The 13,613-nt window shown below is 39.4% G+C and overlaps 1 pseudogene; it reads right to left on the bottom strand.

Annotated features, from left to right (window-relative positions):
- Nucleotides 1–463: 463 nt before the first annotated feature.
- LOC101128248 (high mobility group protein B3-like) lies at nucleotides 464–12,896 on the bottom strand (annotated as a pseudogene).
- Nucleotides 12,897–13,613: the final 717 nt, after the last annotated feature.

Raw genomic sequence — 13,613 nt, 5'->3', positions numbered from 1 at the left:
CCTCAACACCGAGCAAGGAGCATTAAGAGTTTGTCTCGGTTGTTTTGTTCTTTTTACAAACTATAGACATATACAGTTGATAACTCAGGATTTCTAGCCAATAACCATATAGTTAAAACCACCTTACAAATTAAAAAAAAGCCAGAAACATCTTTTAAATTCCTTGTCACACCAACAGCAAAGTGCACAAAGTGAGGAGAACACGAGAATGCCTTATCATTTTTAAAATGTTTGGAAATATGTACAACTTTGATAAAGTTTCAGGGTGTTCCAGACACCCATGGCCACTTCATGTAAACCACTGACAATTTCTAGAGCACTTTGAGAGACTACAATATGATTGTGATCAAATTTTGTAATTAAACCTAATGAAGGCAACAGACACTTCTCAAATAAGAGATGTGTCAATTATGGCGCTCCCCTACTCCCTAAGTATTTACATGGAGACAGATAAACAGTTTCTTTATTCATCCTCCTCCTCCTCCTCCTCTTCTTCCTGTTCGCCTTCTTCATCTTCCTCTTACACCTTTTTCCAGGCAACATTAGCAGGACCCTCTGCGCCATCAAACTTTCCTTTCGACTTATAGTCAGGAACATCCTTCTCCTACTTCTCCTTCAGCTTTGCCACCTTAGTGATGTAGGGTTGCTTTTCACTGTCATTTAAGTTATTCCACATCTCACCCAGCTTTTTTGCCATGTCTCTAATAGAGATGGCGGGGTTTGTGGATTTGATCTTGGGGCCTAATTCGGAACAGAACAGGAAGAATCCAGACAGTGGCCTTTTGGAGGCATTAGGATCCTTCTTCTTCTTGGCTCCCTTAGCTGGTCCATAATCCTTCATTTCCTGATCATAGTGCACTTTATCCACCTTTGTTATTTCATCAAATTTAGATTTATCTTTCCCAGACATTGTCTTCCACCTCTCAGAGCACTTCTTGGAAAATTCTGCAAAATTGACAGGGACCTCTGGGTTTTTCTTCCTATGTTCTTCTCTGCATGTCTGCACATAGAAGGCATAAGCAGACATCTTGCCCTTTGGTTTCTTGGGGTCACCGTTAGCCAACCTGACTGTATTGTTCGCTAGTCTGGGCAGCGCAGGGCACAATGCATGGCTCAGTGCTTCCCAGCCTTGTGCTAGCTGCCTCCATGAGAGCCCGACTATCCTTTTAATTGATACAAAGCCCTGCCTCCATGGCTTAGACAAAAGACAAACATTTCAGCATTTTCTCCCTAATCTAACAGCAATGGTGAACTCACATACATAGGAAATTCCAAGTATGTGTGTATGTATGGATATATATAATATGTATGTATTTATGTATGTGTATATACATATATATACATATGTGCGTACTGATGTATAAACATACAAACATATCCAATTGTCATTCTCAAGGCCCCAGGACTTGCACATAGTTGAATTCTAAGGCAGCTGCTGCCATGGGATTAGGTCTAGATCAGGACTATTCGAGCGAGACAGCAAAGGTCAGAATCACACCCAGGATGCCCTAGGAAGTCCAGGACACTAGCTAGTCAAAAATATTTATGTGATCACTTCTCAGGCTTTTGGCTAAGATTGAATGCAAACTTATTTATTTGCCTTATCCATTTGTGCAGTCAGTCCTAATTGCCACAGGGAGAGAGGGAAACAAACTGAAGAAAACATAGTCCCTAACCTTGAACTGCTCACACGCTGCACTGAAAAGCATAAAAGGCACAAGAAAATGTCTTCAGAGAACACTTACAGAACAGCCCAAGTGCAAATGAATACCATGTCATGTAGCTTTTCTCTTTCTTCATCCTTCACTTAGATCCCAACAAAATAATCAAGAAAGCCACTTCTCCCCCAAGAGAGAGAAAGAGTATTCACAATATGCCAGTCACTAAACTGAATTCTTTACTTGAAGAAACAGAGACTCAGAGAGTTTAAATAAGTTTCTCAAATGAAGTCACAGACGTACTAAGTAGCATGGACAGTTTCAAACTGAAATCTTTATGATTCCAATGCTCTTAACCACTACACCATATGGTAACTTGTAAATAGCACTGAAAACTGTAATAATGTTATTGGGCATTTTTTTGAGAATTGTATGAGAATTAAGAATTGTTTTAAAAATGGTTAAGAAAATTCTATTTAGATCACTTCTATGTCCCACTCATAACACATGAAAACCACTGCTGCAGATTGAGTACAAAGGTACTACACAGTGAAGATGGATCTGAATTGAATCCAACGGTGAACTGAAAGGATGTGAGAGACTAAGTTAGTAAGAGTTGCCAAGATCACTCTTCTCCTTCAGAGAACTGAGTTAGTAGAGGAAAGAAAGCTGGGCAGGCAAATCTGATTAGGATGAGGCGTTTTCATGATAGCCACACCCTACTCCACCTAGAGCAGACCCAAACTCCAGGAGTGACCCAAACACAAACTGAGGTTCTCGGGATCAAAGGATTCCCTCTTTTATGAACAAAATATGTCTCCATGCCTCTCTGCACATGCTGTTGCCACTCCCTGGAACACTCTTTCCTACATATCCCTAGTAAGATATTTCTCTCAAAAAGCTCAAACTGGCCAGGCATGGTGGTTCACACCTGTAATCCCAGCACTTTGGGAGGCCAAACTGGGAGGATTGTTAGAGGCCAGGAGTTCGAGACCAGTCTGGGCAACAAAATGAAACCTCATCTCTACAAAAAAAAATTAAAATTAGTCAGGTGGGGTGGTCCCAGCTATTCAGGAGGCTGAGGTAGGAGGATCACTGGAGTCTAGGAGGTTGAAGCTGGGGTAAGCCATGATCTCGCCACTGTACCACTGTACTCCACCCCGTCTAAAATTTAAAAAAATAAAAAGCTCAAATATCAGGATTACAGCACTGCCTTCTCTGACTCTCCCAAGCAAACAGAATTACTAGTAGTTAACACCACTATTATAGAATTTGGAGTGTAAGTGTGTGTATCCCCTCACCATTCTGATTAGGTGAATTCACTTATAAATTGCTTAATCCACGCAACAGTGTTGTACAAGACTGCAGGTTGTTCAAACCATTCTTTTTTTTGAGATGGAGTCTGGCTCTGTCACCCAGGCTGGAGTGCAGTGGCACAATCTCGGCTCACTGCAAGCTCCGCCTCCCGGGTTCACGCCATTCTCCTGCCTCAGCCTCCCGAGTAGCTGGGACTACAGGCACCCACCACTACACCCAGCTAATTTTTTGTATTTTTAGTAGAGACAGGGTTTCATCGTCACTGAGTTCACGAGGTCTCGATCGCCTGACCTCGTGATCCTCCCACCTCGGCCTCCCAAAGTGCTGGGATTACAGGCGTGAGCCACCACGCCTGGCCTCAAACCATTCTTAAAGTCAAACTGTCTCTCTAAAATATTTAGAAATGTATTCACATTAATAAAGATATCATTACTGCAAGTGAACTACATCTTTATTTGAAATGAAGGCATGTTCTGTCCCTAAAGTTGGGCCAGGAAGAATGTTTATTCTACTCACTTTGCAGTAGGAAACCTTTACACATCTGAGGGCCCAGAGAGTCACTTCATGTGCCTGAAGCTTGAACTATGGAGAGGCTACATAGTGAAGTAGGAAGACCACCAGGTTAACAATCAGGAAACATGGATTACGGTCCTAACAGGCTTGCAAGTCACTGAAACTTGGGCCTCAGCTTTCTTTCTCTAAAATAAGAGAGTTGGTTGGATCAGATGTTTTCTCATGCCCTTTTCTGCTTGATACTATAGTATTAATATATGATTTTACTATAAAATAAGAATACTAGAATTCAAGAAGCAATGCAAAATCAGAAATAGGCTTTGAATGAAAGTATGACAGCACAGGAACCCAAGAAAACAGTTCATGAGCCTGTCCCAGAACACAACAGAAGCACAAACAAAGCCCTCCTCATACAATCCTCTTCTACCTTCACCCTTAAAGGTTGAACCTTGCTTGAACCTCTGCTTCTCCATCTTTTCCTCATTGCCTCCAATTAAACCATTCTTTATTTTTCTTCTGGATTACAAATCCATCATAAAGTGATGAAGTTTCTTAAGAATTCTGCATAATTATTGCTCCTAGACTTTGCAGAAAGCAGTGTGTGATTGAAAGGCATACAGACCATGTTTCCCATTGCATATATATATGTAGGTATACATATAATTTAATGATGTTATCTTCACACACACACATGCATACACACACAAATACCCTCACAAAAACCATATCCTACATTATTCAAATCAATATTGATTAGAATTTTGTAATTCAAGTTCTATGAAAATACTTATTAACATTTCATCATTTTATACCTCAGATAAGCACACAATGCTTTTCCAAACTATTCAGTTTTGCTGTGGAACAAATATCTTTATTAAATGAATATTCATCAATAATAAAACACTAACTATAGGGTTTGAATATTTTAAGTTTACTAATCTATTGCTAGTCAAAAATGTTTTAGAAATCCAAGCTTTTGCAAATATGCCTCTATTCATAACAAAGTATTTATATGTGAATGTCATGATATCTGGGATTTTCTTTAAAATACTCCTCCAGCACCTCTCCCAAATAGTGGGGAGGATAGATGAAACAAGATCCCCAAAATGTTATAATTTATCAAAGCCAAATGATGGATACATAGGAATCCATTATACTATTCTCTCTACTTTTGTGTATGTTTTCATTTTTCCATAATAAAAACAGATTTAAAAAAAAATAATGCCTTGAGCTGGGTGCAGTAGCTCACACCTGTAACCCTAGCTACTTGGGAGGCTGAGGGTAGAGGACTGCTTGAGCCTGAGAATTTGAGACTGCAGTGAGCTGATTGTGCTGCCACTGCACTCCAGCCTGGGTAACAGAATAAGACGCTGTCTTCAATAAATAAATAAATAAAATGACTCTACGCTAGTGGCCTGAAACATATAAACTCATAACAAATGTGTGTTGAATTAAAGTGCATAAGAAGAAACAATAAACAAATAATAAAGAAATAAAGCTAATAAGTAGAAACATTTTTAAATTTCAATGAAGACTACTGTAACCATTGAGAAATTAAATTATATTCCTGGGTCCCTTTAGTGTTTGTTTCCCTTATACATTATATAATTTTTCAATCCTATTGCCTTATTTTGTGATCTTAAGATCACATCAAAGGGTGAAAGGTGGCTTGTATATCATCAATGATTAACATTTACAAAGTCCCCACTATGTAAACACACAGCACTGTGCTGGACTCCTTTTAATATATAAGACAATAGCATGGAGTGCTAGCCAATGAGAACCATCTTTATGAGACCGCAGGAAGATATAAAAAACAAAAATCATTCTCATATATAGAAAATGCATTTCATTACGTTTGTGTTTATCACCATGTGTTCTAATTCTCCTATACTTGTTATCACTTGCTTACTGTATTAATCCAAATGAGCTGCTGCCACTATATGCAACATCAAACCACAGTGACTTAACCCACTATGTATCAACTTTTAGAACTAAATACTACCTTTGAGATGATCTGTCATTCACAACTATGACTTCTCATAATATTCATAATGTATTCATTGTTCCAATGTGACCATTCAATTTTCCCTAACTACTCACTAATATGTAAATATCTATCTAAGGCAGTCTTTTAAGAGTTTCACTTCTCATTACCATGCAAAGATTGAAAAAGAGGGATATCCCAAAAAGAAAAATCATTCTCTCCTGAAAAAGTAGCCACAAGGGCCTTACTCCAACATTTAAATGTGGCGAGAATTTCATCAGCTAGAATCTAAATTGCTTTAGAATTTCGGTGGGGTGGAACATGTGTGTGAACAAAACACTTTAATTAGGCTGGGAATGGTGGCTCATGCCTATAATCCCAACAATTTGGGTGGCCGAGGCAGGAGAATCCCTTGAGGCCAGGAGTTTGAGACCAGCCTGGTCAATATAGTGAGACCCTAACTCTACCAAAAAATGTTTTAAATACTTTAATTATCTATTTCTACCTATAATAGAGCCTTAGGTCAGTATTTTTCTCTTCATTTTTGCCATGCCTTTTTAAGATTAAAAAAGGAGGTCTTTTGACTTAAGAGACATAACAATCAGATGTAAAACATTAACCATGAATGGATCCCAGTTTGGAAAAAAAGTATAAGCATTTGGGGAACAAATGGAGAAATTTGAATATAGATAGGTTATTGGATGATATTTGGGAATTATGTTAATTTTCTCAGTTGTAATAATGGCATTGTGGGTAGATAGAAAAATGGCCTTATTTTTAGAAAGTCTTTGCTGAAGTATTTAAGGGTGAACTGTCGGTCATATCTGCAACTTTATCTGAAATGGTTCACAGATACATAGATAGACAAAGGCAAAACAGTAACAACTGGTGAATCTAGGTAGTGTATATAACTTCCTGTATGCTTGAAATTTTTCAAAATAAATACTTTTTAAAAAGCTCTTTTTCTGGGGGTGGGGAGGGAAACTTTACTTAGACATGCTAAATGGTGACCTAGGAGAATAATGTATGAGGACTGATGTCCCCTTTTGACCTAGAAGTGTACTTTTTAAACCAGGTTACTTACTGCTCAAGGGTTCCATAGCTGGGGAAGATACAATGAGAAATTAAGTACATAACAAAGGTATCAGTGATGGTTATCATCACCTCAGCAAACTGCCATACCCTCAGTACACAGTGCCCTCAGCCACCATCTCCAGATCAATATGGCTATCAATGACAGATGGCCAAAGCATCCCTATTCACTCAGGTCATTCTTAGTTCACACGGTCCGACAGGATTTAGGAGTCTTGTGTCATTAGACTGTCTTTAGAAAACAACCTAGCCATTAACGGCGGAAGCAGAGTAAAGTTGTATGTCAGACAGCTCACTGTTGACAGTTTAAATACACTCAGAAAGCTTAAAACATGTTGATTTTCTGTGTACTACGATTACATTTTTACTGGCAGAGAACGTATCATTAAAACGTAAATGCATGTTGAAAGCAAAGCTATAAAAAGACTTTTCTGTCACAAACCATTTCTAGACCCACCATAGCTAGGAAGAAAAAGTAATATTGTTCAGCACTGATTTGATCAAAATTGTAATTGCTGTGGAAAGGAGAAGGGACTTTTGGCTCAAACATAATTTTTAATATAGTTTATACTTCACAGAATCTGATTTGGGATCCATTTAGTTTAGAGACAGTCACAGTAAAACAGGTACTTACCTTTACAGTAATGTTTCATGAGGATATTAACAATTTCCTAATTATTGCAATATTAACCCTTTATTACGTGGTCCAATATTTTCACGCTTAATCATTCAGCTTGTCCCTTGAGTTATCTAAGGTAAGGTATCACCACTTTTGCCCAAAACGTATAAGTGCTCAAGCAACACAAAGCAATACTGATGAGGCCCTATATTTACTACAAATAAATATTCTTCTGTATTTCAGTTATTAAATAAATCCTACTCACTAGGAATTAGGATCTAAGCAAACATAGTTTTATGAATAGCCAATAAATTAGTTACGGATGCATAGGGAAATCCATTTAATTTCAAGCAAGACCTTGAAATACATTTAGCCATTTATGTCTATGACATACAAATAACAGACTTATTACTATCACAGGGTAAATTCCTTCTTGATCAAGTACTACTGACTTCATTATCTGAGGATTGGACATGGCCCAAAGTTTATTAACTCACAATATTTTCCTTCATAGCAGTATTTCCATGAACAGTTGCTTTAAATTGAAAAAACAGATCCATAGTTGTTAGGGGAGGCAGAAGAGGATGGTTTAGCATTGGTGAGCGATGTGGTCACTGAGTACAAGGCCCTGTTCTAGTCAAAGAAAAGTCACAAATACTCCCTTTAGAAAGAGACCTTAAATATTTTCTAGGAAGAATGAAAAATAATTTCTTTAGGGAGGAACATCCCTCAGTCAAATTTCAAAAATAAATGGTAGCATTTATATAATAGTTGCCATAATGCTTCCTCACTAACAAGAGAGAGAACTCAAAAATAAAAGAATCTTGGCCTCTAGAAAAAGCAGTGGGAAACCTCTGGCCCTTAGTTTAATTTCTTCTAGCTACACCATGAAAAGTTTTCTAAAACTAAGTGTCCTTTGTGCCTCCCTTCTCTACCATTAAGAGCAACAAATACAGCTGTGCAAACAGCAGGAATGTGTGTTCCTGTGGTAAGACGCATGTCCTGGCTCTTCCTGGAGGAATACTTTTTCAGACATGTCCACAATCTTCTGAGTCAGTAGGCTCAAAGAAGGATGAGGGGATTGTGGGCAAGGGTAAACTCCAGCCTGAATCCATAAGAGAAGATATAAGGCAAATTGTTTGGGATTCTTGGGCAACAGAAAGAAAACTTTCTGACAGCTGGCAAGAAAGAAGCTGAGAAAGCAAGAAATATTGCTATTCCTCCTGTCCATTTTTATCTTTTTCTCCTCTGCCACCTTCTTTTTTTGATTATAAGAACATAGGCCTTGGAGCCACTGTCAGGGTTTGAATCTCAGTCCATTATGTATTCATTGTTTGATTTGGGTAATTTATCTAATATATTATTTGGTCTCTTTTTATATTTTGTGTATCCATTGTATGTTTTTTGGTTTGAGGTTACAATGAGGTTTACAAATACCATCTTATAACCCATTTATTATAGCTTGATAAAAATTTAGCAGTGTTTGCATAAACAAGCAGACAAGCAAAAAGAAAACTAATAGGCTGGGTGTGGTGGCTCACGCCCGTAATCCCAGCACTTTGGGAGGCCGAGGCAGGTGGATCACTTGAGGTCAGGAGTTTGAGACCAGCCTGGCCAACATGGCAAAACCCCCGCTCTACTAAAAATACAAAAATTAGCCAGGCTTGGTGGTGTGCAGCTGTAATCCCAGCTACTCAGGAGGCTGAGGCAGGAGAATCTCTTGAACCCAGGAGGTAGCGTTTGCAGTGAGCCGAGATCACGCCACTGCACTCCAGCCTGGGTGACAGAGCGAGACTCCATCTCAAAAAAAAAGAAAAGAAAAGAAAACTAATAAAAACTATATAGCTCAACTTCATCTCCCCACTTTTTAACTTTTTTTGTTTCTATTTATTTATTTTTTGAGACAGGGTCTTGCTCTGTTGCCCAGGCTGGAGTGCAGTGGCAAAATGGGTGGAATGATATCTCATGGAGTTTAAGGATTGAATAAAATAATATTAAATACATAGCAGGTGTCTGGTTCATGGTAGGTGCCTGAAAAATATGTTAGCACTTTTCTTCTTTTATTTTTAGTCTTGATTTCTTCTTTGCAACTTTTTTCACATCTGATAGAACTTTGGATCCTGAAGCCAGGCATGGTGGCTTATGCCTGTAATCCCATCCCTTTAGGAGTCCAACACTGCAGGACTGCTTGAGGCCAGGAGTTCAAGACCAGCCTGGGCAACACAACAAGACCCCATCTCTACAAAAAGTTTTTTAAAATTAGCAGGGTGTGGTGGCGTGTGTCTGTAGTCCTAGGTACTTGGGAGGCTGAGGCAGGAGGATTGCTTGAGCTCAGGAGGTCGAGGCTGCAGTGAGCTATGATCATGCTACTGCACTCCAGCCTGGGTGACACCACAAACCAACAAACAAAGAAGTTTGGATCCTTTTCTTTGTTACTTATTTTCTATGGATCAGTGACATTGGATAGAAAAATTTCTCAATACTCGGTGTGTGGGATGTTCAACCACAAAGGCTGATGGCTTCATGTTTGTGTGAAACCCAAAAGACTGAGTTTCCTGTTGATCTGATGAAGAACTATTTTCATAACAAGAAGTTTCAGGGAACCTGGGAATTAGAAAACAATGCCTGGCTCTTCTCCTTTTGTTTTTTGTTTGTTTGTTTGTTTTTGAGGCGGAGTTTCGCTCTTGTTGTGCAGGCTGGAGTACAGTGGCACGATCTCGGCTCACTGCAACCTCTACCTCCTGGGTTCAAGCGATTCTCCTGCCTCAGCGTCCTGAGTAGTTGGGATTATAGGCATGCACCACCACGTCCAGCTAATTTTCTTTTATTTTTAGTAGAGATGGGGTTTCATCATGTTGGCCAGGCTGGTCTCAAACTCCTGACCCCAGGTGATCCACCCGCCTCGGCCTCCCAAAGTGCAGGGATTACAGGCGTGAGCCACCGAGATCTCGGCTCACTGCAAGCTCCGTCTCCCGGGTTCACGCCATTCTCCTGCCTCAGCCTCCCGAGTAGCTGGGACTACAGGCGCCTGCCACAATGCCCGGCTAATTTTATTTATATATTTGTATTTTTAGTAGAGACGACGGAGTTTCACCGTATTGGCCAGAATGGTCTCCATCTCCTGACCTCGTGATCCGCCTGCCTTGGCCTCCCAAAGTGCTGGGATTACAGGCGTGAGCCACCGCCCCCCGGCCCTGTCCTTAATCAACGATTGTTACACTTGCGTTGCCTCTGAAACAATGATACAGAATTTAGGTAGAGACTCCAAGTGGCTGAACAGACTTTAGTGCAGCCTGAGCCCTGGTATAGGTCGTGTATCCTCTCCTCACAGTGAGATTTGGGCTCTGGAGGACTGTCTTATTAAAAGCAAGTTTCAACAGCAGAGAAGTGAGTCTGAACTGGATCTGTAGAGAAAAATTCTGTGTTGAAAGCGAAATGAATCTTAGCTCAAGTTTCAGCATGTTACTTTTGAACTAGCAATGCAAGTACTGTATTTTTTAAGGATATGGAAGGAACCCAAAAGTCACTGCAGAAAGGAATCATGATTAAAAAAAAAAGAATCAAAGGGTAGGAGAAAGAGAGTAAGAGAAAGAGAGAGAAGGAAACATTTACTCATTTACTCAAGTGGAAGTGTTCTCTTCCTAGCATCCAAGAGAGCACCCCTTTTGGGTGGGCAGCCTGGGGAAAAGCACTTCAGGAGCAGTTTGCTACAGCAAGCAATGCTGCTGACTGTTCCCTCCTTGGAACTCCTTGGCCCTTTGGGTTTCTGGACACCTCTATTCTAGTCCTCCTTCTCCTGTGCCCTCCCTGATTATTTCCCAGGGCTGACTCCTTAGAGCTTTCTCTTCTCATTCCAGAAGCTCTAGATGAACAAGTTTGTTTATTTCTATGGCTTCTCCTACCCCTTAAATGATAGCAACTCCCAAATGTACCTTCTAAACCCCACAAGCCAAATTGGCCATCAGTAACTGATTGGTGATCACATCTAAAATCAAAGTTATCTCCATTCCTCCTAAACCTCTTCCCACCATACTCTACCAGTTCCCAGTCAAAGCAGTTCTGAAGTTATTCTTCATTATTTCCTCTAATACAACTACCAAATCTGATCTATCACCAACTGCTATTGAATGTACTTCTAGAATCTCTCTCTAATCTGTGCCTATCTTCCAATCCTACTGCCACTGTTTTTTGGGATTTTTTGGTTTGTGTTTCTTTGTTTTGTTTTTTTTTTTTTGAGACTGGGTCTCACTTTGTTACCAAGGACGGAATGCAGTGGCGATCATAGCTCACTGTCACCTCAAATTCCTGGGCTCCAGGGATCCTCTCACCTCAGCCTTTAAAGTAGCTGGGACTGCAGGCATGAGCCACCATGCCCAGCTAATTTTTTAAAAAATTTTTTGTAGAGATGGAGTCCCGCTATGTCTAGGCTGGTCTCAAACTCCTGGGCTCAAATGATCTTCCCACCTTGGACTCCAAAAGTGCTGGAATTACAGGCATGAGCCATCATCTCTGGCCTACTGCCACTGTTTTATACAAAGCTTTCATCATCTCCTCCCTGGATTCCTAACTTTCATTTCTGATCTTTTTTTCTGGCCAATCTTTGTACCAAAGTGAACTTTCTAAAACATAAATCTAATATTTTCTTTTTTACTAACTTTAATAACCTCTAATGGGTTCCCTCTGGTTCTCAAAATAAAAATCCAAATCCAAACAAGGTTTTTTATAACATTGATGAAGTGTTCCTTGACATCCTCATCTCTTACAATTTCCCCCTCTGCACTCACAAACCTTATTTCAAACCCTGCAGTTTGGCCAGAACTGGTTATGTGCCACTCCCCAAGCACAGCATGTTTCTTCATGATTCCTTGCACGTTTTGTTTCCTCTATATGAAATGTTGTTCCCTGCCTGGTGAGCTCCTTCATACTCTAAGATTAAGCTCCAATGTCACTCCTCTGTAAAGCTTTCCCTCACTGCCCAATAGATTACTTATACCTACCTGTGGGATTATTAGTCCTTACCTCTATTGGGGCACCTTTAAAGATACACTGCAAGTACTGGTTTATGTATTTTTCTCCCTGAACAAATGAGACTGACATTGTGAGCTTGTAAAAGATAGGCATTGGCTCTTATTCCTTTTGATGTTCCCAGCTGTTTACCAAATACTCAAGAAATGTTAATGATGTCAAGAGAATTCAGCTTTCCACACAAAGAAAGAATCCCAGGACCCTCCAGAAAGTGCCACCCTTTCCCAGAGAGAACTCTTTAGGCCCATGTAGTCTTGCCCTGTGACTTAGCCCATAGCTAGAATAAGGGCAGAATATATTCCTTCAGCTTAAAAGAGAGACCGATGGGAACAGGGCAGAGAGACTGAAAGACAGAAGGAAGGAGGAAGAGATAGACGACCACTCCTTTGATAATTCAGTGCACTTTTCCCCCCTAGAAAAAGGAACCTTGTTCCTTGATCACAAAATTGGAAAAGAAATAGAACCTTCCCACAATGCTCTGTATTTAGAGGATACTTAAAGAGCACTTGAATTTATTTATTTATTTATTTATTTATTCAAGTGTTCTTTAAGTATACAGGTGAATGCTCTCCAGCTGGTGGGAAATTTGTACTAGAAATAAGGAACTCAGCATCTCACTCACCTTAGTTTGTCCTTCACCAGCCCGTCTTTCTCTTTCTGAGAGCCTTTGTCTCCCTCTCTTCATGTCCAACAAGCAGAGAAAAATTAAAGTGGCACCAGGAAATTTTTCTAGCCTCTATATCCAAATAACCTCTTAAAAAGACACTTGATTTACAACTACAACATATGCAACTGAGTATCTAAACTGTAAATCGAATGTAACCATTGTTCCTTTGGACATTTCCTTAATTTAATGAGTGATAAATACACCCTTTAAGGACTATCAGTTCTAATCATTTCCAAATGACTGATTTCCAGTGTGCTGCTACCATACATTTCCTTTATGTAAATAAATAAATATTTCTAAATTGCTTCCATTAATGTATAGAAAAACATTTGTTATTTATTTGTAAATGGTCATGGGAGGATTATAAGCATATTGCCAAATAAAATTCTATCACAATTCTCTTAGTATATTATGTTTGAAAATGCAATATTTATATAGTAGAAACCATAATATTAAAACCTAACAAGCTTCTATAAGTTTGTCCTTTTTAAATTTAAGCTATTAAAATATTTTTCAATATGAGGAGAAATCTTTTAATGCCAATTCCATATCAAAGGTTAGGATTTTGCATTTATACAGAGCAGAGTTCATGAACTCCTGCTAATCATGTTAACAATCTACCAGGTTTCTAAAGGCTCAGCAGGGGTTAGAATTAGAAGGCTCTGCCATCAACATCAATAACAGGAACAGTGACACTCAGAGGAGTTTACCACCGTGCTCTCCTAAGAGGGTTCA

This window comes from Gorilla gorilla, chromosome 6 (genome assembly GCF_029281585.2).
Source record: "Gorilla gorilla gorilla isolate KB3781 chromosome 6, NHGRI_mGorGor1-v2.1_pri, whole genome shotgun sequence".
In the NCBI taxonomy this organism is placed as follows: domain Eukaryota; kingdom Metazoa; phylum Chordata; class Mammalia; order Primates; family Hominidae; genus Gorilla; species Gorilla gorilla.
Note: the sequence above shows the minus strand (reverse complement) of the source record. Positions and strands in the feature narration are given on the sequence as shown.